Here is a 26,585-nt window from a genome sequence, read left to right as displayed (position 1 = left end):
ACTTTTTCATTATTATTGTATTTGTTGCAGTCATCTCTGATCAGCGATCTTTGATGTTCCTACTACAAGTTGCTGAAGGCTCAGAAGATGGTCAGCATTTTTTAGACATAATGCTACTGCAGCATAGTGTAAATATAACTTTTATGTTCTCTGGGAAACCAAAAGAATTTGTGTGACTGGCTTTATTGTGAAATTTGCTTTATTGCAAATTTCCAGTATCTCTAAGGTATGCCTGTATCTGAACAGAACTTACATCTACTTATCTAAAAATGAGGAAAATATTCTTTTTCTGACACTCACGCATTGATTGAAGCTGGTGCTATAAGCTGCTCCATCCATCAGAGGATCCCAAGTCTTGAACAATGTCTGACATATCCTGTGAAAGGGTGAGAATTCCATAACTTAACAAGATTGGCAATTGTTCTACTGCCATTATGTTATGAAGCCCAGTAGTTTAGGGTGGTTCAGTTAAGTAGATTTATGGATTATTTAATCTGGGTTCAACTAAATTAACCCACTTAAAAAGAATTGGATTTTTTAAGTTCCTGAAAAGACAATATTGATTGAAGATAACACTAATAAGGCATGCAGAAGCAGATCACAGGACAAGAGAAGACACTGTTACTCTGAGGATGGGCCTTCATCAGCCACAGTTGAAGTTAACAATAATCGACTCAAATCAATGAAGAATTAGACAAACCAAAAGAAAGACTAAATGCAATGCAGTATTTGGATTCTGCAGTAATTGGATTCTGAAGCAGAAATAAGACTTCAGTGGAAAAACTGGTGAAATCCAGATAAAGTCTATAGTTTGATTAATAGTATTGTATCAATGTAAACGTCTTAGTTTTGATAAATGGTTGTATACATAATTAACATTAAGAGAAACTAGGTGAAGTATATAACATGAACAATCTGTACTGTCTCTGCAAATTTTCTGTAAATTCAAATCACTCCAAAGAGAAACCTTATTAAAATAATTCCAGACAAACTGTTGATAAAATAAACTAAAAATCCTGGAAATGAGAAAAAATGCCCATTAACTCTAAAGATGTTCAAAATTCTAACTAAAGAAAATGATTCAATTTATTTGCACTTTTTACTGATTTTATTTTTCTTCTGTTAAAGATCTCAATTATATACTCATAGAAATGTTTGGCAAAATATTTTAGATCTACTTTTATTTCCAGCTTTACGAAGGTAAAATTCACAAATATAATTGTAAGATATTTAAAGTGCATATGATGTTTTGATATACTCATACACTGTGAAAGAATTCTCCCCATCAATTTAATCAACACATCTATCATTTCACATATATACTTTTTTCGGTGTGAGTACATTTAAGTCCTAGTCTCTTAGTAAATTTCAAATTTCAATTATGCAATATTGTATTATAAACTATAGTCACTATGCTGCACATTACATTCAAACCCTATTCTTATCACTGAAAGTTTGTACCCTCTTAACAACCTCTATTTCCCCAGCCCTAACCCTTGGCAACTACTTTTCTACTCTGTTTTTATGAGTTCAACTTCTTAAGAAAGTGGTTTTTTTTTTTACAGACAAATCATTAATCATCTCTTAAATCTATGATAAACCTCATTCTATATATACAATTTATTCATGAAGAAATAGAAATAACATTTTTAAAAGTCACTTATGCAATGAAGAGACTATTTTGAGACTTTTTCTATTGCTATGTGATTTTTCTTGCTAAAAATGATTTACTTTGCCTACAAATCTATCAAATACTCACAGATAAAACATATATTGTTAACAAGTAAAATAGGGATTTATAACCTAAGAAAAAAACAGTTAGCAATAAATCAATAATAACTGATTTATGACCTTGGACTGTTCTGTTTTTCAAATAGGATTCTTTTGCCTAGGACAGCATTGTGATTAGGTGACAATCAGGAGAAAAGGCCAATTCGAACTAGTAAGAAATGTAATTGCTGTGTGACCAGCTCTTCCTTCATTAACCAAGCAACTCTTCCCCTTGTTTTCAAACTCTGAAAATCCACAACATCACTAAGCTGCAACAGTATTTTTAGAAACCCTTTCCAAAGCTTGGAAAAAGATGTTATGATGAAGACATGTCCATACTAGGAAAACCATTTCTAGGAATTCATTACAGATGACAACCAGAGATCCATTCTTTTGTAAATAAGGATGTTTATCATAGCATTATTTACAGTACCAGAAAAAAAAAAAAAAAGGAGTGATTTAAATACCTCCAGAATACATGACATTACAGCCATTTGAGTGATTATTACTCGAGTCTCATAATCCTGTTCCAAATATTATATAAGGATGTGGAAATGCATTCAGGATATTAAAAAAAAAAAGTCTAATGTATACATGCAAGGTGACTTAAATAGAATAACACAAAACCCAACAAAATGTGAACTTATTCCAAATCTTACTTTCCTCATTTGGAAATTGGAGATAATGATACTGCCCACCTCATAGGATAGTATGACAAGTGCATGAGGAAATACCTGCAAAATGCTTAGGAAGCCAGTCTGATTCAGCATCTTGCACAGAATAGGTGCATGTTGACTGAGGATGACGTTAATTGCCTTTTGAAAAATCTGGGCAGAGTCTGGCTGCTCGATGGACTCTGGGTATGTTATTTCAGTGAAAGAATTGGAGCTGGTCAATGCTTACAGGAAAGACTTATGCTTAATATGGATGCAGGGTCCCCCAAATGTATGTCATTTCCAAAGCAAAGCCTGCCACTGAAGTGTCTGCCTCTTGGAGTTATCTGAGTCAAGTCCATCTCCTAGCACACTGACCTGCATTTGCAAAGAGAGTTCAGAAGGTAAAATTACTTTGCCCCAGTTGTTCATCTCGGGTTCCATCCGTCATCCTTTCTTACCCCTCTTCTTCCTTTTCTTACCCCTTCTTCCTTCTTCTCATCTCCAGTACAACTGCCTTAGGTCTGCCCTCTCTCTCTGTCTCTTACAGTAACACTCATGTTTATATCCCTATCTCAATGCTATTTCTGCCCCACACAATATCAAATCTCCCCTCTTACTGCCAAATGCATCTTCTAAAATTCAAATCTGAGTAATCCAGTTCTTTTTTTAAAATCTTTTTTTTTTTTTTGGCTTCCTTTTTTCCACAGGGTAAAACTGATTGGTGCAGCATAAATACATTTATCATTGAATCTCAATATGCTTCTCAGATGCATTTCAAACCAACCTAGCCAGTCCATGATTTGCTTCTAGCACAGAAAAACCTGCTCTTTCTTGAGCACACTATTAGTTATGCCTTGCCTGAGGAACAAGCCGATTCTGTCTCTAGAAAGCACTAACTCTATTTTCCTGTCTTGTGAACTCTTGCTTTATTTTCCATCGTCAGAGATAGTCTCTTCCCGGAAAATTTCCTTCTCCTCCTCCCCCCCAGGAAACACGATTTCTCCTTTTTTTGCCTTAAAAACAAAAACAAAAACAAAAAAACAAAACAAAAAAACCCCTATGACTAAACTTCATATTATCTCATGTGGCATTGTAATTGACTGCTGTGTGCTCATCTCTCCCACTGGACTTTGAGCTTCCTGAGGGGTCTTCTGTTATTTATCTACATTCCCTTGCCAAGATCAACATTTCATACAGAGCAGGCCTAGAACTGATGGCTGATGATGTGACTGACAAATGCTTTCTGAATGGCTGCTGTGTGTGCAAACCGTCCACCATTCATACGCATACGAAAGTGCCTTCAGAAAGTCTCGGATAAAATGCAAATGTTACTTAAGTAGCATTCATTCTATTCGTGTGAAGTATAGATCAAGTTTGAATTTTCTTGGTTAATTTACCTATGGCATATAGAGATGTTAACTGGCCTCAGGCACAGATAGACACGGGTATTTAAAAAGTCATCAAAACTCTTTTGTGTCTGCTTTAGTTGAATTCATTCTTAGGCAAGCCCTCCCCACGTGGTGGTACCTGTAGACCACCAGGGGCAATGGCCCCTGTAGACCTACATCCTCCCACATAACAAGTCCTGAGAAAATCCTTATGTTCTGACAACTAATGAATGCAAACATTACAGGTGTGATTCTTAGTTTGTCCAGCGTAGGTCACGCCTCAATCTCTAAGTGAATCAATGTCTTTGCTCTGAGTTACTAGGCAGAAGTTAAAGACAAATAAAACCTCTGACCTGAGATAAGAGGGATTTTTTTTTAAAGGGGAATTTTTATTAAAATAGGAAACAGAGAGAGAGAGAGAGAGAGAGAGAGAGAGAGAGAGAGAGAGAGACGAGAACTATGGTATGTTGGACAAACAAACAAAAAAATAGTTGCCCAGACAGATTAACCTAAAAAAGATATTTCTTCAACACTGTAAGTTCATAAGAGGTTCCTTTTTTCCCATGTGTCTGCAAGACCCATCTCATGTACAACCTCCTTTGTGAAGTCTTCCACCAGAAGCCTGAGTCCTTGGCACCCGTGTTCCCCAATTCCTGGCCATGCATACACGCCTGCACAAGTACGTCCCACTGCAACTGTTTGCTCGCCATTGTCTTCCCCAGCGGACTGAGCACTCCTCAGGGGAGGGAGGGCCGGTCTACATATTCCTCTTCTTCTTGGGTACCATCAATCCCTTTTTGAACATACAGGAGCCTCTTTGGAAATGCTGTGGCTCACTGTAAGCGTGGATATACAAGGGGACACAACTTGAGGGGAACAGTAGGGGTTGTTTAAGAGGTGCTATGCCCTGGGCGGGTCTACCTACCTCACAAGACTAAGGCCATCAACGGGGATTAGTTTTTCTGACCACCTACTCTCTTCCCCCACCATGCAATGATATAGTAAAGAATCTACTGGGTATAATTCAGGTAAATCTGATTAAAATGACTGATCTGGACACTCATTAGCTGAGCAAGTTATTTACCTTTTCTGAGCCTCCAGTCCATCATAGTTGAAGCAGGGATTACCCGATTCATAAAAATGGCAATTTAAACATAAAATGATTCCTAGATCTCCACACAATCTCCCTACAAAGTCCTTTTTGAAAGTGCAGCCATCTCCCAGGCTAGCTTATTTTCTACGCCAGGCTATCACTTCGTGACACGGTTTTGCCTGCATAGTCTCTCTCTTGACTTTCTCCTGATCCCTGTGATTCGCTTCGTACGTGGTAACGTTATTCTTTCATTTGTTCAACCTGTATTTGTTAACATTTCTTCTGCACACATCTTCCCAGTGGGTATAATGAACATGTTTCTTCTTCCACTTTGCTGGAAACAGAAACTGGTGAGTGTTCTGGCTGCAGAATTCTGGGATGAAATCATGCACCCGATCCATTCGGAAATCTCAGCTATAGGAAGGATTTGGGTAACCCACAGGTTTTCATGGAGATATAAGTTTTCAACTCATTTGAGTAAATACGCAGCAGCATGATGGTTGAATCATATGGTAAGTCTATGTTTAGTCTTCTTCGAAACTGCCAAACTGTCTTCCAAGGTGGCTGTACCACTTTGCATTCCCACCAGCAATGAATGGGACCTCCTTTTGCTCCACATTCTCCCAGCATTTGGTGTTGTCAGTGTTTTGGACTTTATTTTATTTTGATAGGTGTGTAGCAGTCTATCCTTCCTATTCAAAGTTTTCTCATGGTGTCATCTGCTGCGACTTACCCTTTTTTTCCATGAGCCACAGTTATCACCTGTGACCTGGCTGAATGGCCTCCTCATCCAAAATCGTGAATCTCACATTAGAATCATGCAGGACCCTGGGCTGCATGCCATTCTTACTTCCCTAAATGTCCTGAGAGGCCTTGGGATCTGCACAGCTCGCAAGCTCCCCTGTGATTCTTAGGTATGTGGAAGTTTGAGGACCAGTATTGGGTTTCTTGTTTTGAACACATTAGCCACATCTCCTGCTGATGGGCTTTTCCAGAGGAGCCCCCCATTCTTATCACTGTGTCCTGACCCATGTCAGTCCTACTGGACACAGAGATATTTTGAAGCCATAACTTCAAGACCCTGGGCTTCCGGTTCCTTGTTTGAACAATCACACCGATGCTGTCTACCCCCAAGAGCATCTAAGAAGACTGAATAAAACAGCTGGTATAGGGAGCTCCTTGGGCCAAAGACCGACAGAAGCAGCTGCTCATTCAACTGCTGCCTTCCTTCCCAGTGACTTGGTTTCTACATATATCTGTTTGTGCAACTGCCCACACTATTACCTAATTCCAATAAATACATGACCAGCCTGGACCAATGTGTCTAAAACCCTTCTGAATCCATACCCCTTACCTGTCAGTTCCAAGATTAACCAAGTAAAATGGCAAGGGTGAAAGGCTGAGAACTCATCACAGCTGATGTATGCTAAATGTACTTAGTTGTTCTACAATTTCTACTTGCTTCAGAGAAAGAAATTAAGGGGGCTGAAGGGTTAAAAACCACATGGAGACTCTTTCTATCACAGAGGAGACTTTTACGTCTGTGTTAACAATGTTTGTGTGTCAAGTACATCTGAGACGAAGCTTATAGAAGAGAGACCCGGACTTAAACTTTTAGTTCACGTGATGTTCTCAGCTAGAAAGGACCAGGAGGATGACCCATTTCAGTTTGGCCATACTAGTTATGAGAAAACTGAAGTCCAGAGAAAAGAAGCAAGTTCATACTGCTATTAACGCAGAGCCGGGGGCTAAAACTCCTTGATTTGAAGAAGTTGTTAAAAAAAAAAAAAGAATAAAATAAAACCTGCCCTGGCTTCCCATCATGGGCTTAGCTCCAGGTTCAGCATCTGAGGTCTCTTGCTTCCACTTGACTATGTTGGTTCTTGGTGTCCCTGTTGTCTTGTGCCACTTCGACCCCAATCCCTTTGCTTGAAGAATCAACTGTGACACTTGAGGTTTACATCTCTGCTTCCTGGCTTCTCATCTGTCTCCCTTGGCTTCCCCAAGGCCTGATGATGGTCAATGTATTGCCCCAGTGGTGTGACCCTAATGTTAGAGCAGGCAGATAGCTAGATATGAGCAGAGAAAGGGAGACACAGACCAAATAGCAGGAATTGGGCAGAAAGGAGGGCCACACACCAAATGCAGGAAACCATACATCATGTAAGCATCAGGGGTTCCTGGGCAGAGAAAGAAAAGCAGGAACCTCTGGGCTGATAAGTGGTCACACCTTTGGGGGTGATAAGCGGCCCCAGAGGCGAACAAAGACAAGTGAGAAAAGGTGGGAATCTCCAGTGTCTGAATGTAACCTTTTGCTAATTATTCCCTCATTTCAACAAAATTAGCCTTGCAGATTAGAAGTACCCATCATGCACCGACACCATGACAATTCCGAACCAGACTAAATAAGGACAAAAGTCCCTCCTCCCTTTGGGAAGGTGGAGTTGGGATGAAAATCAGGGAATACAACCCTAGACTTTTCTCTCCCTAGTGAATATTTCCCCATTCATTTTTACACCCTATGTAACCAACTTGACAAAGAAACTCAGGGCCGCTGCTCACCTGAGCCTGCCCGCTCTCCCCTGAGAGTGTACTACCCATTACTTAATAAAACCTCACTTTACTTGTTTAATCTCGGTGTCCTGTCTCTAAATTCTTTCTGGGATGGAACAAGAACCTGGACACTGGCTACATCTACCGGCAACACTAACACATCTGTGCACTTCTATCCATCAAGACACTGGGCTCCCTGAGTCCCAGCCACACATTCTCTTTCCCCATCGTGTTGCCTTAGAACAAAGCACACCGTCTTCCAGCTAAGAGAATGATTTCTTACCTCTGCTTTCTTCTGAAAGGATTCACTTAAATATTTTTTTTACATTTATGCATAATAAAATGTAACCTTTTGGGTGGACAGCTCAATGTGCTTTGACAAATGCACAGACACATGTGACCACTACCACCATCAGAAGAGAACACTGAGGACTCATTTGTAAACTAACTGTTTGTTCAATGACATTTAATTCAATTCTTATTTCTTATTTCTAGGACTTATCTTATCTCTGTGATCACACGTATCTTAAACTGTGATCAAATCACAGTTTTTGATCTGGGTGAGAGATCCAGTGTAATTAACATAATTTGTTAAAATTTTTCCAATAGTAAAGAGGTGTAGAATTTTAATTGCCTCGGGCAGCCTGACTGCCCATAAGATATCACTCTTTTTCAGGCCTTTTAAAATAATGGAAGGACCTCATGGATCCCTCGTACTACCTTCAGTGGAGTCTAGACTCAGGTCTTAGGGTTATGAGTGTGTCTGGCCTAGAACTAGGTGAAAATGCTTTCCTTAAACCCTCTGAAGTTAGTCCAGGGGATCCCTCTGTGGGAGCATCCGGAAACTGTTACAAAGTTTAGAGCATGAATCTCTGACATATGAGGTTATTATTCCTGGCACAGTATCAGAGAGTTTCTTCTATCAAGTCATTTTGACGGCTAAGTCAGTATTGATCCTTGCATTCTCAAATACCAAAACCAACTTGTCAACGATAAAAAGAAAGTGGCCAGAGAACTCCCAGGAATTTCCTGCTAGGAGAAAAAAAAATCCTTGCTCTTTACTGTCCAAATGCTCAGCATGTTAAACCTCACTTTGAATCAGGCTCTCACACAAATAATGAGGTGGTAACACAATGCAGGACTGTAATAGAAATGGACTGAGTGAAAAAGAATTTCTCAGGATATGAACCGAGGTATGTATACAAAAACAGGCAGCAATCATTAATAAAGCTCATTTTTTGGTCTCATTTTCAATCTGTCTTTCCTGCCTGGTTGGAAACCGGGATTTTTTAGAAGGGAATAACACATCAAACAACACATCTGTGTGTTTAATGAAGGTGTCAGACTGAAGTTGGGTTTTAAAATGGAAATCCTTTGGCAAACTGCAGTAAGGAGATAAGATGCTTTTTATGGATTGCAAGAATTTAAATACTTTGAGTTGCTTTCACAGAATGTCCTTAAGTTTTAATAATATCCAGACATTCTTATTTTGCAGTGAATGATTAAGAAGAAATGTGTCATACACTGCCATAATTACAGAGAGACTGGCTATTTTGAAAATAAAGTAATGGGATCATAGACTTTTTTTTTCATTAATAGAAATGAAAGGAAATTTGGAGCCAACCTCATTCTACTTTTTCATTCTACAGATGAGAAAACAAGAGGTGAATTTCCTGCGCTCCCTAGATAATTAAATAATGACAAAGACTAGCATGGAACCAGGGTATTTGGGGACCACAACTTAAAGTCATGTTGAAGAAGTGGTCCTGCATGTACCACACAGGTGACCCATGGGTTAGAGGACTGACTTTTTTTTTTCAAACATCTCTGTTTTGCCCTGAATGCAATAAGAAGGTTAAACTTCTAGGGGAACTGGAGATGGTTTAAATCATAGTGGTGGTCAGGAAATAAGACTTTAAATGAAACCATAAATTGGTGAGGCTGTTTTGCCTAAAGAAATCAGCCGACAATTATAATCATACCAATAAAGGAAAACAGTTCGCAACGCAGGTTCTAACACCATGTCCAGTATCCTTTGTACTAGATGGACAATCCTGGGCTATGTCAGTCTCTTTTTAGGGTTCATTATATATATGTGTGTGTGTATATATATATATATATATATGTATGTATGTGTGTGTGTGTATAAAAGAAGGGAGATGTCTATTGCATACCATACCCCCCAAAATCAATTCTGGTCATAATGCCCACCTCGATGTAAAAAGTTAAACAAAAAAGCCTTTGGGTAAAAACGCAGGAAGGTATCTTCACGAATTTGAAGTAGGCAAGTAATCCTTAGGAAAGACACAGAAAATTATAAGCAATAAACTGGACTACACTACATTTAGGAATTTCTGTTCAAAAATAACCCTTTAGAGAGTGAAAAAACAATCCAAAGGATTGGAGACTACATTCACAACACACACACATATACATCTCTCCAACAATGGACTCGAATCCAGAATGCCAAAAGCACTGCTACAATAAGCAAAGGGCAGATGATGACCCAATTTTTTTAAATGGGTGAAAGGCTTGAATAAGCACTTCATGCAAGTGGATACTGAAATAGCCAATAAACATAGGAAACAGTGCTTGACTATCATTAGGGAAATCCAGTGAAAACTACCATGTAATACTGGTACACCCCAACAATGATGGGTAAAACACAATGGACCACAATGAAAAAGACAGATGGCACCAAGTGAGGCAGTGAAAAATGTGGAGCAACCGGCTAATCATACCCTGCTGGCTGGTGTTTAATATGCAGTCATTCTGAAAAAAATACAAACAACAACAATAATCCCTAAAGCTGATCAAAAGCACGCCTTATGATTCAGCAATTTTATCCCTAGGCATATAGGAATGTGTACATACGTGGGCCAAAAGAAATATAGAAAAAGCAGTCATAGCAGCAGTATTTGGAACCACCCAAACCATCCCAAATGTTTATGCACAGTAGATAGGATAGCTAAGTTGTACATCCATGCAGCAGAATACTGCACAGCAAAAAGAGGGGACAGACTTCAACTTCACAACGGTGTAAATGAATCTCATCAAATCATGCTGAGTGAAAGAAGCCAGTCCCCACAAAGTACACATTCTTTAATTTCACTTATATAAAGTTCAAAAACAGGTGAAACAAGTGAATGTTGCAAGTCGGAAGAGGGATTATCCTCCACGAGGATAGTGGCGAGAAAGGCGTCCAAGGGGCCTTCTGGGGTTCTGCTTGTTGATAGAGGTGCTGCTTCTACAGATGTGTTCATTTAAAAATTCATGAATTTGTGTTCTTTTCTGTATATTAATAAAATTTGAAAAAAAAGTGAGGGTGTCAGAGTTGAGAATTTCTGAGATAGGCTTTACTAGTCTAATAAATACTAATAAATACACTAATTATAAAAAAATTACTAGACCCTAATAAATAAACTAATTACAAACAATAATCCTGGGAAGCTTGCTAAAAATCACAGATTTCAGAACTCTATATCCAGAGAAAACTACTCTTAGGACCAGAGAGAGGTCTATTTTAAAATAAACTACCTAAGTAATTCTAACTCAAATAGGTACTTGGACTACATTTTCTAAAATGTTGTGATAAGGAGTCTTTCAATTTTAATAGTTTGAAGCCATGTGGCCAGCTAGCAGGTCAAGCTACTCATAAAGCTATGATGGTATCTTCAATAAGATTTTTGATGGAAGAAGTTAGCATGAAAATACATTGTCATGATGCCAGCTGCTGGGTTTGCTGTTTTCAAGAGTGTCATCTTTCTTGGGATGTTTTCCATTTAATAAATAGCTTTATAGGGATCCCAGAAGTAGAGGTGGGATGCAGAGGGGTTCTGAAAATGGGTCCAGAGCCCTTCTCACGCTCAGGTCATCACTTCCATTCTGGTGGCTGACAAAAGTGCACCTAAGTTATTACACTACAAGTACTTTTTACAGTATCCCAAGGAATGAGTTTAAGACCGGTGGAATACAAGAGGGGTTGTTCACATCACTGGCATTGTTTCCACTTAGAAAGACGCCAGAAGCTAGAAGTGGGACGATCTACCTGACTTCAGTACAGAGACCTGCTTCCTGGAACATGTCTCCATGGCTCCTGTGTGATCGCCAGTAATGAGAATCTTCTACAGTCCAGTGGTAATGGTGGAGAACACTGAATTTTGTGTAATTCTCCTGAGACAATCAACAAGAAGACATGCAATATCTTTTACAGTAAAACATTTATGCAGTAAACGTTTGTCTCATAAACTAATTTGTTTCATGTAATTCCATAATATGCACATCATGGAAACCACTGGTTTAATAGATGTAACTATGAAACAATTTCCTGGTTCAACATTGGTTCAAGACTATCATCGTTGGCAGAAATGATGGAGACATGGAAGGTGAGCGAAGCAATAAGGGAAGTGGCTTCATTCATTCACAGGACACTGGGAATACTTCTCCTTTGGCTGGAATTCTATCAAATTGGTGAGAAAACATTGCTCATGTTACTGTTTTTTGTTTTTTATTTTGATTTTGTGTAGTAACCAAGATCTTTGACTAGTAATATATGCACTGAATTAATTTTAAAAGGAAAATGATTTTAAGATGTTTAAATGAATTCAACAAATTTATGTGCATCTATACTTATCTCTAAGTCTGTCTTGTTTCAAGACAAGAATGAAGTTTCTTTCCACCATGATTCATCTGTCCACTGTAGTTTCCACTGTATTTTCTCTTGGCCCTTGAGTGATCTTGCTTCATTAATAAAATCTCTTTTTTCTCTATTTTCAATCTTTGTCTATTTTGGGGGCTCTTTGTTATCAGCATAAACACATCAAGTATTTTTAATTTTAAAAAAGTCTTACTTCTTTCCATTCCTTTGTTCACCTTTGTATACCCTTCCCTGCTAAACTGTTTGAAAGAACTGTCCAGTCACGTTGGTATCACTTCCTCACTGTTCAATCTCCAAGTCACTGGAGTCTGGTTAATACCTACATTATATCTCTGAAGCTGCTCGTTAAAACTCATCAAAGCCCTCCTCATTGGTGAATCCAGTAACTAATTTTCAATCACTCTCTTAATGTGAGGTTTCTGGAACATTTAATCTTATTGATCTTTCCCTCTTACTGAAGTTCATTTTTTTTCTTTGGATTCAACCACACCAGTTTTCCAGTCTCCTTAGTTACTTTCAGGAAGGAATTAATTTTTCAGACCATAACTTTCAATAGAGGGAAGGTGTTAGCCCCTCTATTCCTTTGAAGATGGTGTGGTGAGAGTGAACATTAAATGCTCCCCCTTCTCCATGACTGACTCCTTCACAAGAAGACATGAGACATGCTTGACAAATCTATTCACCTTGGGGTTGACTTACTTGATTGGTGAGATGGCTCAGACCCTGGATTTGTTTACCAGAGCATAAAGGAAATCCCTGGCTCTTTCTTTTTCTGCACACAGATATGACTGACTCAACTTACGCTCCTAGTCTTCAGGTGGGAAAGAGACCTGTTCCCTCCACATCCTTCTCCCAGTTTCTCACTTTTCCACTGATACATATGACAGGTCAGGCCTTTTAAAAATCATCTAAATGTACCCTTTTGTTATTTGGGGGTTACTGTCTGAGACAGAGGGCTAGTAGGAGGCCATTACATTTTTGGCTTTAGTTTCCAGGTATGTTTTTCAAACATATGAGTCAATATCACATTAAGTTAAGAGAATAGAGACTACTCTAGGGAATTCAAAATTTAATACAGGTTGGTATCTACAGACTTAAGGGTTACACAAGTGATGAGAGAGCTGAACAGTCAAGTAAGGCATGATGAAAAGTCAAAAAACAAGAGATTTCAGCAACATTGGGAAGCTTCTGTCATTCCTAGGGATGAAGGGACAAAGAGAGGACAAAGAGGTGTTAAAAGAACCCAGGAGCTGCATCTATCTGGTGAAAGCTAGAATCAGAGAGAGGGCTGCTTCCCTCCATGGAGAAAGGGATACTCAGAAGCTACCCGATTGAGGATACTCAGCCATTATCTTAAAATGCCCTCAACTATAGAGAAGGAGGAAGAAAATTCTGCTTCTTTCTTTCTTCCCACCTGCTCAGTTTTTCCACCAGTATTACACATTGACCAAATACACCCAGAAGCCCATTGGCATGGTGGCATGGGCAATACAGCTTGCAGGATACAGTCAGTGGTAGGGTTTTAGGAAAACCCAATTTTCTTAGGAGTAGTGTGTTTCAAGAGTTATTGGAACATAAATAATGCTATCTATTGATCCCCAGATGGCTCCTTGTGTCTTTCTCTATTGGTTATAATCTGGAGAGGTCAAAAGGTGAGTAAACTGCACTCTAAACTTCAACAGCGTCTTATAAACTTTGAGTGAGTAAACTGCTACTTCTGCGTCTACCCAAATATTGACATAAGCGATCCCCTCTTTGTCACTTCAATTGCCATTCTAAGCTGACACCCAATATCTATTTGCCCAGCTTTGATCTACTGCCTGAATTTCAGTTCTAAAACTTCAACAGTCTGATTAACTAATTTCCAAAATATCTCACTTGTGGGAAAAGCTGGTCCATTCAACTGAACACATCCCTGATAGAAAGCATCTCATTTTCTAATTTGTTTCTTTTCCTTTATTGCTTATCTTAATGAATGGCACCCACATCCTCCCAGTTGTGCAATCCAGGATCCCGGAAGTCCCTTTTACTCATCTTTTATATAAATCATTCAGTTACTTAAAAAGCTGCCAATTATGTCATCTCTCAAGCTCTGACCACTTTGCATCTGGTTGTCTCCTCCTGTCTCTGCTGCTGGTGTTCTTCCTCAGCCTCTTCTTTCATCAGGGTTATTGCAGCATCTCTAATGATACTTCTGGTCTCCTGTGTTTCATTCCCTTAGTCCATCTTTGATATGAGCTGTCAGCTTATCTTTTCAAAACAAAATTCTAATTATTTTACTTTCTTGCTTGAAAACTTCAAAGGCTTCCCACTATTTTTCAAGAGAAAAAGACCCAGTCATTTACTACATCATAAAAAGCTCCCTCTGCTCTGCTCCCTCCCACATTAGTTTCATTTCTCCTGCTGACTCATACTGATATACTAACAAGTGTGCTGGAAGCAGCACGAACAAGCACAAGAGCACTAGGCAATGCGGTCACACAAATAATGGAAGGTCGATCGTTTGGGCCTCGTGGGCCATGGGAAGGGTTTTAACGTGTGCTCTTTGTGAAATGGGAAGCCAATGCCAAATTTTGACCAAGTCACCACTCTAGTTAATGTATTTGGAGTAGATTAAAGGCAATCAAGGAAAGGACGAGGGAGACCCATATTAATCCAGGTGAGAGAGATCGGTGCCCCAGACTAAGGTGATGATGTTGGATGTGGTGAGAGGTGGCTAGATTGCTGCCATGTTTGGAAGGTAGAGCCAACGTGACTTCATGAAGGGTTTGGATGTGGAATATGCAAGAATGTTGGGAGTCAGGAGTCATTCCAAAGATTTTAGCCTGAGAAACTGGCAGGCAAAGTCATCATCACTGGGATGAGGAAGGGGAAGGGGAAGGGATTCAATCTGAACATGTGAAGCTTGAGGTATCTGTTCAATATTTGTGCAGAGATGGTGGTGACATTGCATAGGGTCTTGTCCTTCAAGACTCAGCTGAACTGTCACCTCCTCTCAGAAACTGTAAGCTGAAATGGGTTATTTTTCTCTCCGAAATGGATTTATTTTCTATATAAAATGAGTTCACAAATTTAAGGTTTTTGAATCAATGACTAGATGAATGAAAAGGAAACTAATGTGAGGACTAAATGAGACACAACAACCAACCTAATGTCCACTGAGAGCTTCTTTGCCCATGGTCCTGGGATGGCTCACATCCAGTGTCTCATTGAAGTGGGAACAGAAAGGCTAGACTATTTCAGACCAACGTAGGACACATCTGATGGGCCATTTTAACTACGGAAAATTCAATAAGATTGGTCAAGGTAGTCACTGAGCCAGTATTTTTCGCCTTATTCTCCCTTTGCCAACCCTGTTTCCTTCCTCTCTTTTTCACAGGTGTTGGTGCCAAGAGAACTCCCTAACAAAAATCAGCTACCCGGAGAAACAAACCTGCAAAATTGGTGCCAGTAGTGATCTGAGATAGCAGTTGATAAGGTGGTATTTTGGATCTAGATCCCTAGCTGCCTGGCTAGCAATGAGCACTTACAGGTGGTAAGCAGAATGCAGACAGTCCCTGGCACAAAGTGATGGACCAATTGTTAAACTTTTACTCATGGTGAACTGGGATTGTATACCAGCAGAAAAGAATGCATTAGCTCCTGCAGTGTGTTGGCCCTTTGATTAAAATGGGGGATAGAATAACCACAAGGACAATGGAAGAGAGTAGGTTCCTTTCTCTTTCTAAACAAATACAGCAGAGGCTGAGAGTGATTAATGGGTAATTGAAAGTCTGTTTGAAAGGATGGGCAGAGGGCATCCTTGGCAGCATACAAAGAGGATCTCATCTCCTGTAGCAAAACAGCAGAGCTAAGTAACATATAAGGGGACCAGGATTTATTTAGTAGGTTTACTTAAAATCAGCCCAATGGAAAAAAAGATAGCCTTCAGTGGTGCTGGAACAACTGGACATCCACAAAAAAAAAAAAAAAAAAAAAAGAATTTAGACACAGAATTCACACCCTCCATAAAAAGTAACTCAAAATGAACCATAGACCTAAATGTAAGATACAAAATGGCAAAATTCCTAGAAGATAGGAAAAAAACCTAGATGACCTTGGGTATGGTGATGACTTTAAGATACAATACCAAATACATGATCCTTGAAAGAAATAGTTGACAAGCTAGGCTTCATTAAAAATAAAATTCTATGCTCTGCAAAGGCAATGTCAAGAGAATAAGATAAGACATGGATTACAATAAAATATTTTTGCAAAAAAATGTGATAAAGGACTGTTAACCAAAATATACAAAATAACAAAACCAAAAACCCAGCTCTTAAAACTCAACAGTAAGAACAGAAACAACCTGATTAAAAAATGGGCCAAAGATCTTAACAGATACTTCACCAAAGAAGATTCACATAGAGCAAATAAGGATATGAAGAAATGCTCCACATCATATATACTAAGGAACTGAAAATTAGAACAAAGAGATAACTACTATACACGTATTAGAGTGGTCAATAGTATAAAACAGTGTTAATACCAGAGGTTAACAAGGATGCGGAACAACAGGAACTCTCATTCATTGGCTGGTGCAAAACTGTGGAGACAGTAAAAGATCAGTGGTTGCCAGGGGCCAGGGATCAAGGGACATAAATAGGCAGAGCACAGAGGATTTTTAAGATAGTGAAATTATTCTGTCCAATACTATAATGATGGATATATGTCATTGTACATTTGACCAAAACCATATAATGTACAACAACAAGAGTGAACCCTAATGCAAACTATGGTCTTAGGGTGATAATGACCTGTCAGTATAGCTTCCTCAGGTGTAGCAAATGCACCACTCTGGTGGGGGCTGTTGATGAGGAGAAAATATGCATGTCTTGGGGTAACAAGCATATGCAAAATCTCTGTACCTTTCTCTTAAATTTTGTTGTGAACCTAAAACTGCTTTAAAATATAAATTCTTTTTAAAAAAGACAAATCTGCTATGGAAAAATCAGAACCCTGGCTGGAAAAAGAATCAGACAGGAACATGTAGGTTGATAAATTCGAAAATCTTAATTTCCTACATTTCTCTGAACCATCTGAATTTGCAGAAGTGACCCATCCCTCCCTATTTAAAAGCTAACACGCTCTCCTTCCTTGAAGGCAATTCAGAGAACTCACCTCCAGAAGACAGCAACAGTCCCTCAGGATTTTTGTCATTGTTCCTAGGAGACACTCCTAGGGACACTCCTAGACAACAGACCTGTAGGTGCCTCTCCTAGACATCAGACCTTTAACTAGGGTTAAGTCACATCATAGCACAGCTTTAGATGTGCTGAACCTGGTAAGAGAGGCAAAAGACCATTCCCTCAAGAAAAGCCAAGCATAGAGTAATAGCAGGAGTTGGGGCAGAATGTGTAGAATTGGTTTCTGAGTTTGCTTGATTAGAGAGGTTGTTCACCTTAGCTCCAGAGCTCTTTGTAAGATGAGTTTTGTACCAGCATCACACCTTGACTTCTCCTTCTACCCTGTTCTTCCCTACTCTTCCACAGGTGTTGATTCCAAGGACATTCTCTAAGAGACATCCTGCACCCTAACTCACATCTCTGGGCCACTTCTTTAGAGAACACAACCTGTTCACACACAATATAATGTCTTTGTGAATGACTGCAAACAACTCCCTGAAGTACAGAATGTACACTGTAGTGACACCTATCGTTGTCCAAACCAGGAAAGGCCTCCTGAGGCCTGTCTGAAAATTGAATTGATAGCCTCACCAGTAGAGGGAGTCCTATCACTTGAATGAGACCTGCAGAGGTGAGATAACCGTGTGGAGGGGATGTGACACAAGAATTCTAAATTTTAAAAAAATGACCTCCTTTAGTAGCACAACTAGCTTTCAAACTCTGTAAAAGGAGCTGCTCCAGTTGAAGCAGGTCAAAAGTCTTGAAATTTCATTTACTTGGCCTTCTTTTTCCTCTTAGTGGCTCCCTTGAATCATTCTTGGGGAACTCTAGGGTTCTAAGGAGAACACTTTGAAAATTTCTGGAGTAAATGCTCTCACTGCTTCCTTCCAGTCCAGTGATTATATGGATTTATAATTTAGTGGGAAGCAAGTCGTCCAAAAGATCTGAAACAGAAAGATGTTCCTGGAGTGTGTCTGCTATGCCCTAAGCATTAGAGTTCTCTTAATTAGTAATTCATATATTCAGTATATGAACTATGATATAATCACGCTTAAATATGCAATCATTTCCCAACTTGATTGTAATAACTTGTGTATAATAAAAACAGGTCCTCCTTCATTGCTATGTTGAGTAAATGTTAAATTAATCATGGACCTATGCCAAATCTGCTTTTTTTCAAAAAAAAAAAAAGCAAATAAATTGCTTTTCCAAGACTGAATCATGCTGCCTGTCTTCCAAGAGCATTTTTGTAATTACTTCTTTGATTACCTGAGTGATAATATCAATATGGATTCTTAACCTTTAAACCAAGCCTTTGTTGCAAATACATTGGAAAAGATGGCCAATGATTTCATACTCCATGCAAGGGGCCAACTCTAAGCACTGCCCCAGTTCTATAACAGACTGAATGGAGCCTCTGATGAAAAGATGAGATAACAAAGGGAGAAATCTTGGCAGGAAAATTACTTTGCTTTGAATTCTGATGGCAAGATATCTTGAAAAAGCCAAGATTTCACATAGAGGTTGTTTTGAATGTGAAGAGATTCAAAAGTAATACAAAATTCACTGCATCATGTAGCTATAAGGTAATAAAGTATACAGATGTACACTATATGCAAGAAAACTCATTAGAATCACACTGTTTGGGGTACTTTGCAAATTTTCAAACATTCCTCAAGGAAGTCCTTTAATCTCTTAGAGAAATAGAGTTGTGGGTTTGGGAGGAAGGAGGGAACTTTCATGTAATTGAGTCTATGTACCTTTTTTTTTTTTTTTTTAAACAGATGAGGAAACAATTTCATGGAGAAGTCAAGTGACATATCCATGGTCTTATATCAAGAGTAGCAGAATCATGCACTGTCATTTTTTTTTAAACATAGTATAACCTATGTTTTATATTTCTATTTTGATTTAAAGTTGGTTTAAATATATTATTTTGAAATTAAAGACATTTTTACTTTGCCTTTCATTTCAAAATCTTTCTTCAGCTCTTCTTTCTCTGGAGACTTCCAAGTTTTTCACAATTGGATTCATTCAAGAAGGGTGCTCAGGATGAGGAAAGAATGAACTGAAATCCCTGGGATGAGGAACTCACCTTTTAGGATGAAAAGTCAGACATCAGTAATTTCATTACTGTGGCTTGAGAACTGAACACAGATGAGGGAGAAATATTTTTATCTGCCTTGTGTTTTAGAAGGAGTATAGAAGGAGGTGCTGAAGACTGGGGACAATCCAAGAATCTCTTTCCACGCAATGAGTGATGAGATTCTTTGAATCTCTGAGTATCAATATCAATTCAGAGTCTTTGCCCATCTGTCCTTGAAAAGTCTGGGCAGTCCCATTTCCCCAGTCTATGGTCACTTCAGTAAAGGCTCATAGGTTTCTCTGGGGGAAATTATTACAGTATATACTTGTCATCTTGTTACAGGGTATTTCCTTCTGGAGATCTGGCTGTTTCTTCAGTCAATGGTTTCCAAGTGTAAAAACTTGCCAGATAAACCTATGAGCAAAGAATCATCATAATTTCTCTGTTTAAAAGTGAGGTCATTTGGGGATCAAGTAACAAATAGAGTCTCGTCCAAAATGTGGCTTATGGTAGGCAGTGGTCCATTGATTTTGGACCCATGCAGTGGTCATTTTTCCAGTCCTCTAGTGTATAATGAGATTGGCATTCTTGTACGTTTCAGCAGCCCACACGTTATGGCCTCAGACTGTGAGATAAAAGCTGCCGTAGTGTAAAAGTTCAAGTGAAAGACTCTAAAATGGCCCCTGGTCCAGCCAGGATATCAAATCAAAACAGTATTTTTTGGCAAGGAGGTGATATGGCAGATCACGGAGATTAGTGCAATTCTTAAAGAGCTCCACTTAATGGCCATCTGGCCCCTGTGGAAAGTGTATGGATCCTGAAGAATGACTGCAGGCAACTCAACCAAGTAAACTGAAACCACTGTGCTGGATGAGGCATCTTCCAGGACAGAGCAATATAGCTTCAAAGCATGTGGCCATTGATTTGGTGAATGCATTTCCTATCCTAATTGGAAAAGAGGATGAACAAAAGTTCTCATTTATGTGGAATGGATGAAAATATACATTTATTATCTTGCCCCAGGGCTGAGTCAAATGTCCTATCCACTATTATACTATAGCCCAAAGAGATCTTGGTCATCTGGCTCTCCAAGAAAATATACCATGTTGATTTATTGTTCATAACATCATGCTAACTGGGCAAGATTAGCAAGTGGTGGGTGAGGGGTAGAGATAAACCTTACTAATATTCAGGGACAAGCTAAGGTCACTTCAATAAAGTTTTTAACAGTCCAGATGTCAGGGATATGCCAAAAAGTCTCCTCCAAGATAAAAGATAAATTGCTATATCCTAATTCAGAGAAGGAATCACAAAATCTAGTAGCCCTGTTTTGATTGTGAAGGGAATAAACTTAACACCATGGACAGTGGTGGTGTCTATATCCTGGATGAAATAAAAGGCTATTAGCTTTGAGTAGGGTGAGGAGCAAGAAAAGGTTCTGGTAGGTTCAGGCTATGCCGAATACAGGACTGCCACCCGGGCCATACGGTCTGGAAGACTCTGTGATACTGTATATGCAAGTGGCGGGGAAAGATGTAATATGGAGCTTATATCAAGCCTCAGGGGAAGAACTACATTGTAGGTTCTCAGAATTCCAGAGACGGTCACTCCACCTAGAGTACAGAATTAGACTCCTTTTGAAATACAAGTTCCTGGAATGCTACAGAGCCCTGGTAGAAACAGAATGTTTGATTGTGCAACACCAAGTAATCATGGATCCAGAATCAAGAGGTGGCCCAGCAAGAGGCCGTAAAGGTGGCCTGGTCCAGAACCAGTCCATCATGAGGTGGATATGCATCAATGGTGTGTTGGGGACCAAACATGAGTATGAACAGAAGCACAAGCAAACTGTATGAGAGGTAACCCAGACTCCTATGTCACCCACCACTGCCGCACCACCTGCTTCACCTCAAACATACTGTCATCTCCATTATGGATGGGTTGGCTTGATGGATGGCAGTTGCATTATAGCCTTATTCAGAGGTGGCCTTGAAAGACAGGGACAAGGGAAGATCTCCTGGATGGAGCTTTGGGTGGTGACCCTGGTGATGCACATTGTGGAGGAAGAGAAGTGATGCAAGGTAAAAATATATGTGGATTCATGAGCAATGGAAGGACGTATGGGAGTAAGCACAAAGTGTGAACATCTTCACATCCCACTGAAAAGGCACCAATCAAAGCAACAACATGATCTAGCCAGTTGGTGTTACCCAGCTTTTGTCAGCTGCCACCTCAATACTGCCATGATGGGCATATAAGTAAAGCAACTACAGCATCAGAAATGGAGGTTATGTATGGGCCCAACTGCACAGATTCCCACTTGCCAGGTTGACCTACTGTTGCCTCTGAATAGTTAACCCACCAGCAACAGAGACCAATGCCGAACCCTTGGCATAGTGCTGTTTCTTAAGGAGGCTAATTGGCCACTTGATGGAAAGTTGTCTACATTGCGCCTTTCTATCCTAGAAGTTTCATTCATTTATTCTAACAAGACAGATACATATTCTGGATTATGAGTTCGCTTTTTCTACCCATAGAGCCTCACTCAGCCAGCACCATTTTCCCAGGGCTTGTGGAGGCCCGATCCACAGGTAGGGAATTCTACACAATAGAGCATTTGCCTGGAGGGAAGGCACTTTACAAGTGAAGGGAATGCAAAAGTGATTCCACATACTTGGGATGCACTGGTCACGTCAGAGAGCACCTTCGAGAAGCAGCTGGACCACTGAAATGATGTTAACGAAGCTTTTGCTAAAGTGCCAGCTCAAAAAATACTCCTCATGCTGCAATAAGTAATGCTTAAAAAAGAATACTCTGCAAAGATGGATTGCCTTCCTCCAAAATGTACTGTATCCATTGAATTGAAATCACTTATATTATGCTGTGTTCTCTATATGGGCTTGGGAACAAGGGCTACTTAACCATCATTCCCAATGACCCACTGGGGGATTCTGTGCTCTCATCTCTGAAACCCAGAGCTCTACAAAGTCAGAGGTCCTGGTCACAAAAGGGAGTTCCTTTCACCAGAGACACAGCAAGTATCACATTGCACTACAAGTATGGCTGTTTATCTTCTAGGCACTTCGGGCTAATTGTGTCCAGGGACCATCGGGCGATAAAAAATATCGTCTTGTCGGGGTAACTGATTCTCATCAGCAGTAGCAGGCAGGCTGCCTGCTGATCCACAGTGTGGGTAGGAGGGTGTCTGTGGCACTTGATGGCCTGCTTGGGTGCCTCTTGCTTCTCTCTTGCCTGTTTGTGACTGAGAATGGACAGGACCAATGACTGCCTGAGAAGAGTGTGATCACCAAGAGCTCAGATTCCTCAGTAATGAGACAAAGTATCAGGGGGCTGAGGAAGCAGAGGAATTCAGAATGGATAGCTGAGGAGGAAGAAAATGAGTATTTACTCCTGAGACTGACTACAGCAACAAAGACTGCAGCTCATCCCACTAACCTCTATCTTCTAAGTTTCTTCTCAGGAAGAGGGGCCTCCCCAGATCCTTGGATATTCACGTAGAAGTGGGTCCATGAAGCACTGGGGTGTCCAGTGGGAACCATAGAAACGCACTGCTCTCCTGTCCCTTTAAGAAAGGACCTGATACGCAGCTAGGAGGAGCATGGTTAGCTGACATCCCTGATACGTTAACTTCTGCGCTTGAGCTGAAGTCATGTTCTCCAGGTAAGGACGGAGCTGGCAGTGGTAACAATGGCTTAGCCATTCCCATCCAATGCAAGACTCCTCTAATTAGCAATCTTTGTTCTAGACCCTCTCTTTGAACTGTTAGGTCTGTATCTCAGTTTGAGGGCTCCTCCTGCCTAATCCTGCTTTCACCCCTTTGCAATCACAGGTGCTGCTTCTTAACAAACCTTTTGCATTCCTAGTTCTGCTTCAGTGCCTGCTTCCTACCATAGTGGGTAAGTAGTCTCTCTCTGTTTCACTCTCTCTGTCTAAACCCCTGGTTGAGTAAGTTAGGTATGGACCTACTCTGCAAAACTAAATGTTCTTGAGTCAAGAGGGGAGAGTGTAGGAGACCTCAAACCACATCATCCAACACACTTTTCTCCAGAGCTCTGTCCTGGAGAACATTAGGCACCAACTCAACCATCACTAAAGCAATACTTTATTTTCCTCTGCCTTCTCTTGCTTAAGCTTTCATGGTAGGAGACTCCAGATTAAATATGAGACAAGATATATGTAGTAAGACAGTAGCTCTGAAACCAAATCAGAACCAGTGGTAAACATTTCAAATAACTATTATAGGAGCAGAGAGTATACAGCGGAAGCTGTAAGATGTGGTCAGAAAATGAGGTGGACAAGGATCACGGAGGGCTTTAAATGATGAAACGCTAAAATGATCTTCTTACCCAGAAGAGGTGAACTGAGCCCAGGGAGACTACTTCCTGGAAATTAAACCAGGTAATAAACTGTGGGTGCCTGATGAGAGAGTGGCAGCGGGAATAAAGAGAAAACGTAAAATATGAGAAATATTGAAGAGGCAACTCAGCAAAACGCATGGCCAGTTGGATGTGGTGGGAGGGAGCAGGGTGGGAGTGAGAAGTAAGAGTGCATATCAGGTTCAGGTTTGGGGTATGCTGAGGTGCTACTTGCTGTGATGAGGAATACAACCAGAGAAGCTTGATTAGAGCAGATATTCAGTTGGGTTTCACCATGGTGATTTTGAGGGGTCCCTGTTCTGTCTTGGCAGAGATAGCCAATGGACAGAGTGGATACACAGCTAGGTTCTTGCAGGCCTTTTTGTGTGTGGTATTCTTTGGGTGCATGCTAGCTATAGTTGTAATACGTGTGGTCCTCTCCCCGACAGTTAGATAAGCATTGATACTCTGTGTATATATGTGTTTTCCCCATGACTTGGAATACATTTCTCAGCCTTTAATAGAAGCTTAATAAAATATGATGAAATGAAGCAGCTCACAGAAGTGGGAGTAGGAATAAATGTATTTCATTTATAAGGAGGCCCAAATGCCTCCTTAGAATTAAGGCCAAATTTTCCATGCATTTTAATTTAATGAACCATTCCAAATGTTGGCATATGGACATCTGCCTCTCAATTAGATGTGCTCACATGTGCTTTTAAAATTGAACTGGACTTTACAGACACCTGAAGAGAAGTTGGGTTTTTCGTAGATGGAATCACATTTAATTTAAAAGTTTTCTAAATGTGTCCTTTCATCCAGGTTAAGGATCTCTTGAACATCATTGTTTATAGCTGTTTACCCAAATTCTATTGAGCACTTCTATTAAAATTTCCCACTGCAAAGGGCAGCCTATTTCACTGGACAGATACAATTGTTACAAAGGTTTCCTTATGTTGAACCAGGATTTCCATCTCCTGCTATGTTTAATGCTTGTTCAAACTTCTTTCCTCCTACATATAACCTTGTGTCTGATATTTGAAGGCTGTCCACCTCTTTCCTTGAAGCATCTATTTTCAAGGTGAAACATCTCTCATTTCTTCATTATTGCCTTTGTTAACTGACTTCCAATTCCCAACAATTTTGTCCTCCAATTAGCCAGTCTTCATTTTTTAATGCCTAAGTGTTCCTAGTTTTAATCATAAATCCCATTCCTTATTCTTTTAATCAAATTTATTGAGACATACTGTCTTCATTTAATTGTACATTCCAGTGAGTTTTGACAAGTATACACACCCACGTCAGCACAACCACAATAAAAAATGTAGAAGATGGCTCTCATCCTAAGAAGCTCCCGTAGGGCCCCGTTGCAGTCAGCCCTAACCTCTAGCCAAAGTAATGACTGACCTGCCTTCTGTTCCAATAGGTTAGTTTTGCCTGTGCTTGAATTTCACACAAAAGGAATCAATCATTCATTATATACGCTTTTGTGCTTTGCTTCTTTAGCTCAACATGTTCCTCAGATGCATCTATGCTGTTACATGTATCAATGGTTCTCTCCTTTTATTTTTCTTAATAGTATTCCATTGAATTGTAACACAACATGTTAAATATTTCACCCATTAGTGGATATTTGCAAATATTTGGGTGGTTTCCAGTTTGAGGCTATTATGAATAAAGCTGTTATGAGCATTTATGTACAAGTTTTTGTGTTAACATATGCTTGTATTTCTCTTATTTAAATACCTAGAAGTGAAATTGCAGGGTCATCCTTGGATTTTTGAAATACAGAAACAAAAGGCCACTAAATTACACCTTTCCTACGTACAGAACAATCCTCCTCTCACCAAGAGATGTCTAAAATTATTTCTTCCATAGACATGTGATAGGACTGCCTGTGTATACTATATTCAATAAAAGCACAACATTTTGGTATCAGGCAGACATGAATTTGAGGCTCAACTCTCATACTGATTAGGTGTGATATTTGGCAAGTTACTTAATTTCTCTAAACCTTAGTTTTTCTCATCTGCAAAATGGGGAGAACAGAAATACTTGCTTCATAGTTTATTATGAGCACCTAGTGAGATCTGAAAGATAAATGAAAAGCATTCATCCAGTGCTTACAGGTAAATGCTAAACAGGTAAATATACACAGTACAGTAAGTCTTAGAATGGCTTACAAAATGAGTTGTCTATAGGGCAGTGATGTGAAAAGTAGAGTGCTGCCTCAACACAAAAGAATGGCATGAACTATTAAAAAAAAAAAAACTATCTTTTTCAAAGGCAAAACAGGAGAGGGTGTAGTGGCATTTATTCAATGAAACCTTAATGTTTACAAATGTAGCAAGGTTTTCTTTCCTCTCAAGAAACCTCACTCCCACCCCACTGGAAGATTCATACTTGAGTCCCAACAAAACATCTCACAGTACAGAGCACTTTCTCAACTACTGTAGCTTGAACAAAGTACCGCACATTAGCCCGAAAGGACCTCAATCAATAGCTAGTTTGGGTTGCTTAAAGAGGTCACTCTTTAACTTGTAAGAATCAGTTAAAAATCAGGAAAAAAAAAAAAGAAAGAAAGAGAATTTAACACAATTTAACAATGATTACTGGGGCTCTTACCTTATAATTGCAAGCTTAGATGCTATTGTAAACAAGGCTCTTAAAGATGACTTTTAAAAAGAAAGAGAGTAAGTAGTTACATTTTGGAGGTCAGAAATACATGCTAATAGGAGGAACGGAAAAAGCACAAGCAACAGAGGAGTGTCTTATAGGAGTGACTACTGGGAGCAAGTGACAGCCTCATACAGGGGCTCAAATCTCTGACATTTGGATGAC

The 26,585-nt window shown here is 39.6% G+C and overlaps 1 long non-coding RNA gene across 1 annotated transcript in view; it reads right to left on the bottom strand.

Moving 5' to 3' along the window:
• Positions 1-326: 326 nt before the first annotated feature.
• The window catches only part of LOC116665773, a 170,327-nt gene continuing 144,068 nt past the window's right edge, over positions 327-26,585 (bottom strand). Inside the window, exon 3 of the long non-coding RNA XR_004322439.1 lies at positions 327-376. This is a non-coding gene — a long non-coding RNA (uncharacterized LOC116665773). The remainder of the gene's footprint in view (positions 377-26,585) is intronic.

Source organism: Camelus ferus, chromosome 9 (assembly GCF_009834535.1).
Source record: "Camelus ferus isolate YT-003-E chromosome 9, BCGSAC_Cfer_1.0, whole genome shotgun sequence".
NCBI lineage: Eukaryota > Metazoa > Chordata > Mammalia > Artiodactyla > Camelidae > Camelus > Camelus ferus.
This window is presented reverse-complemented; position numbering and strand designations above follow the sequence as displayed.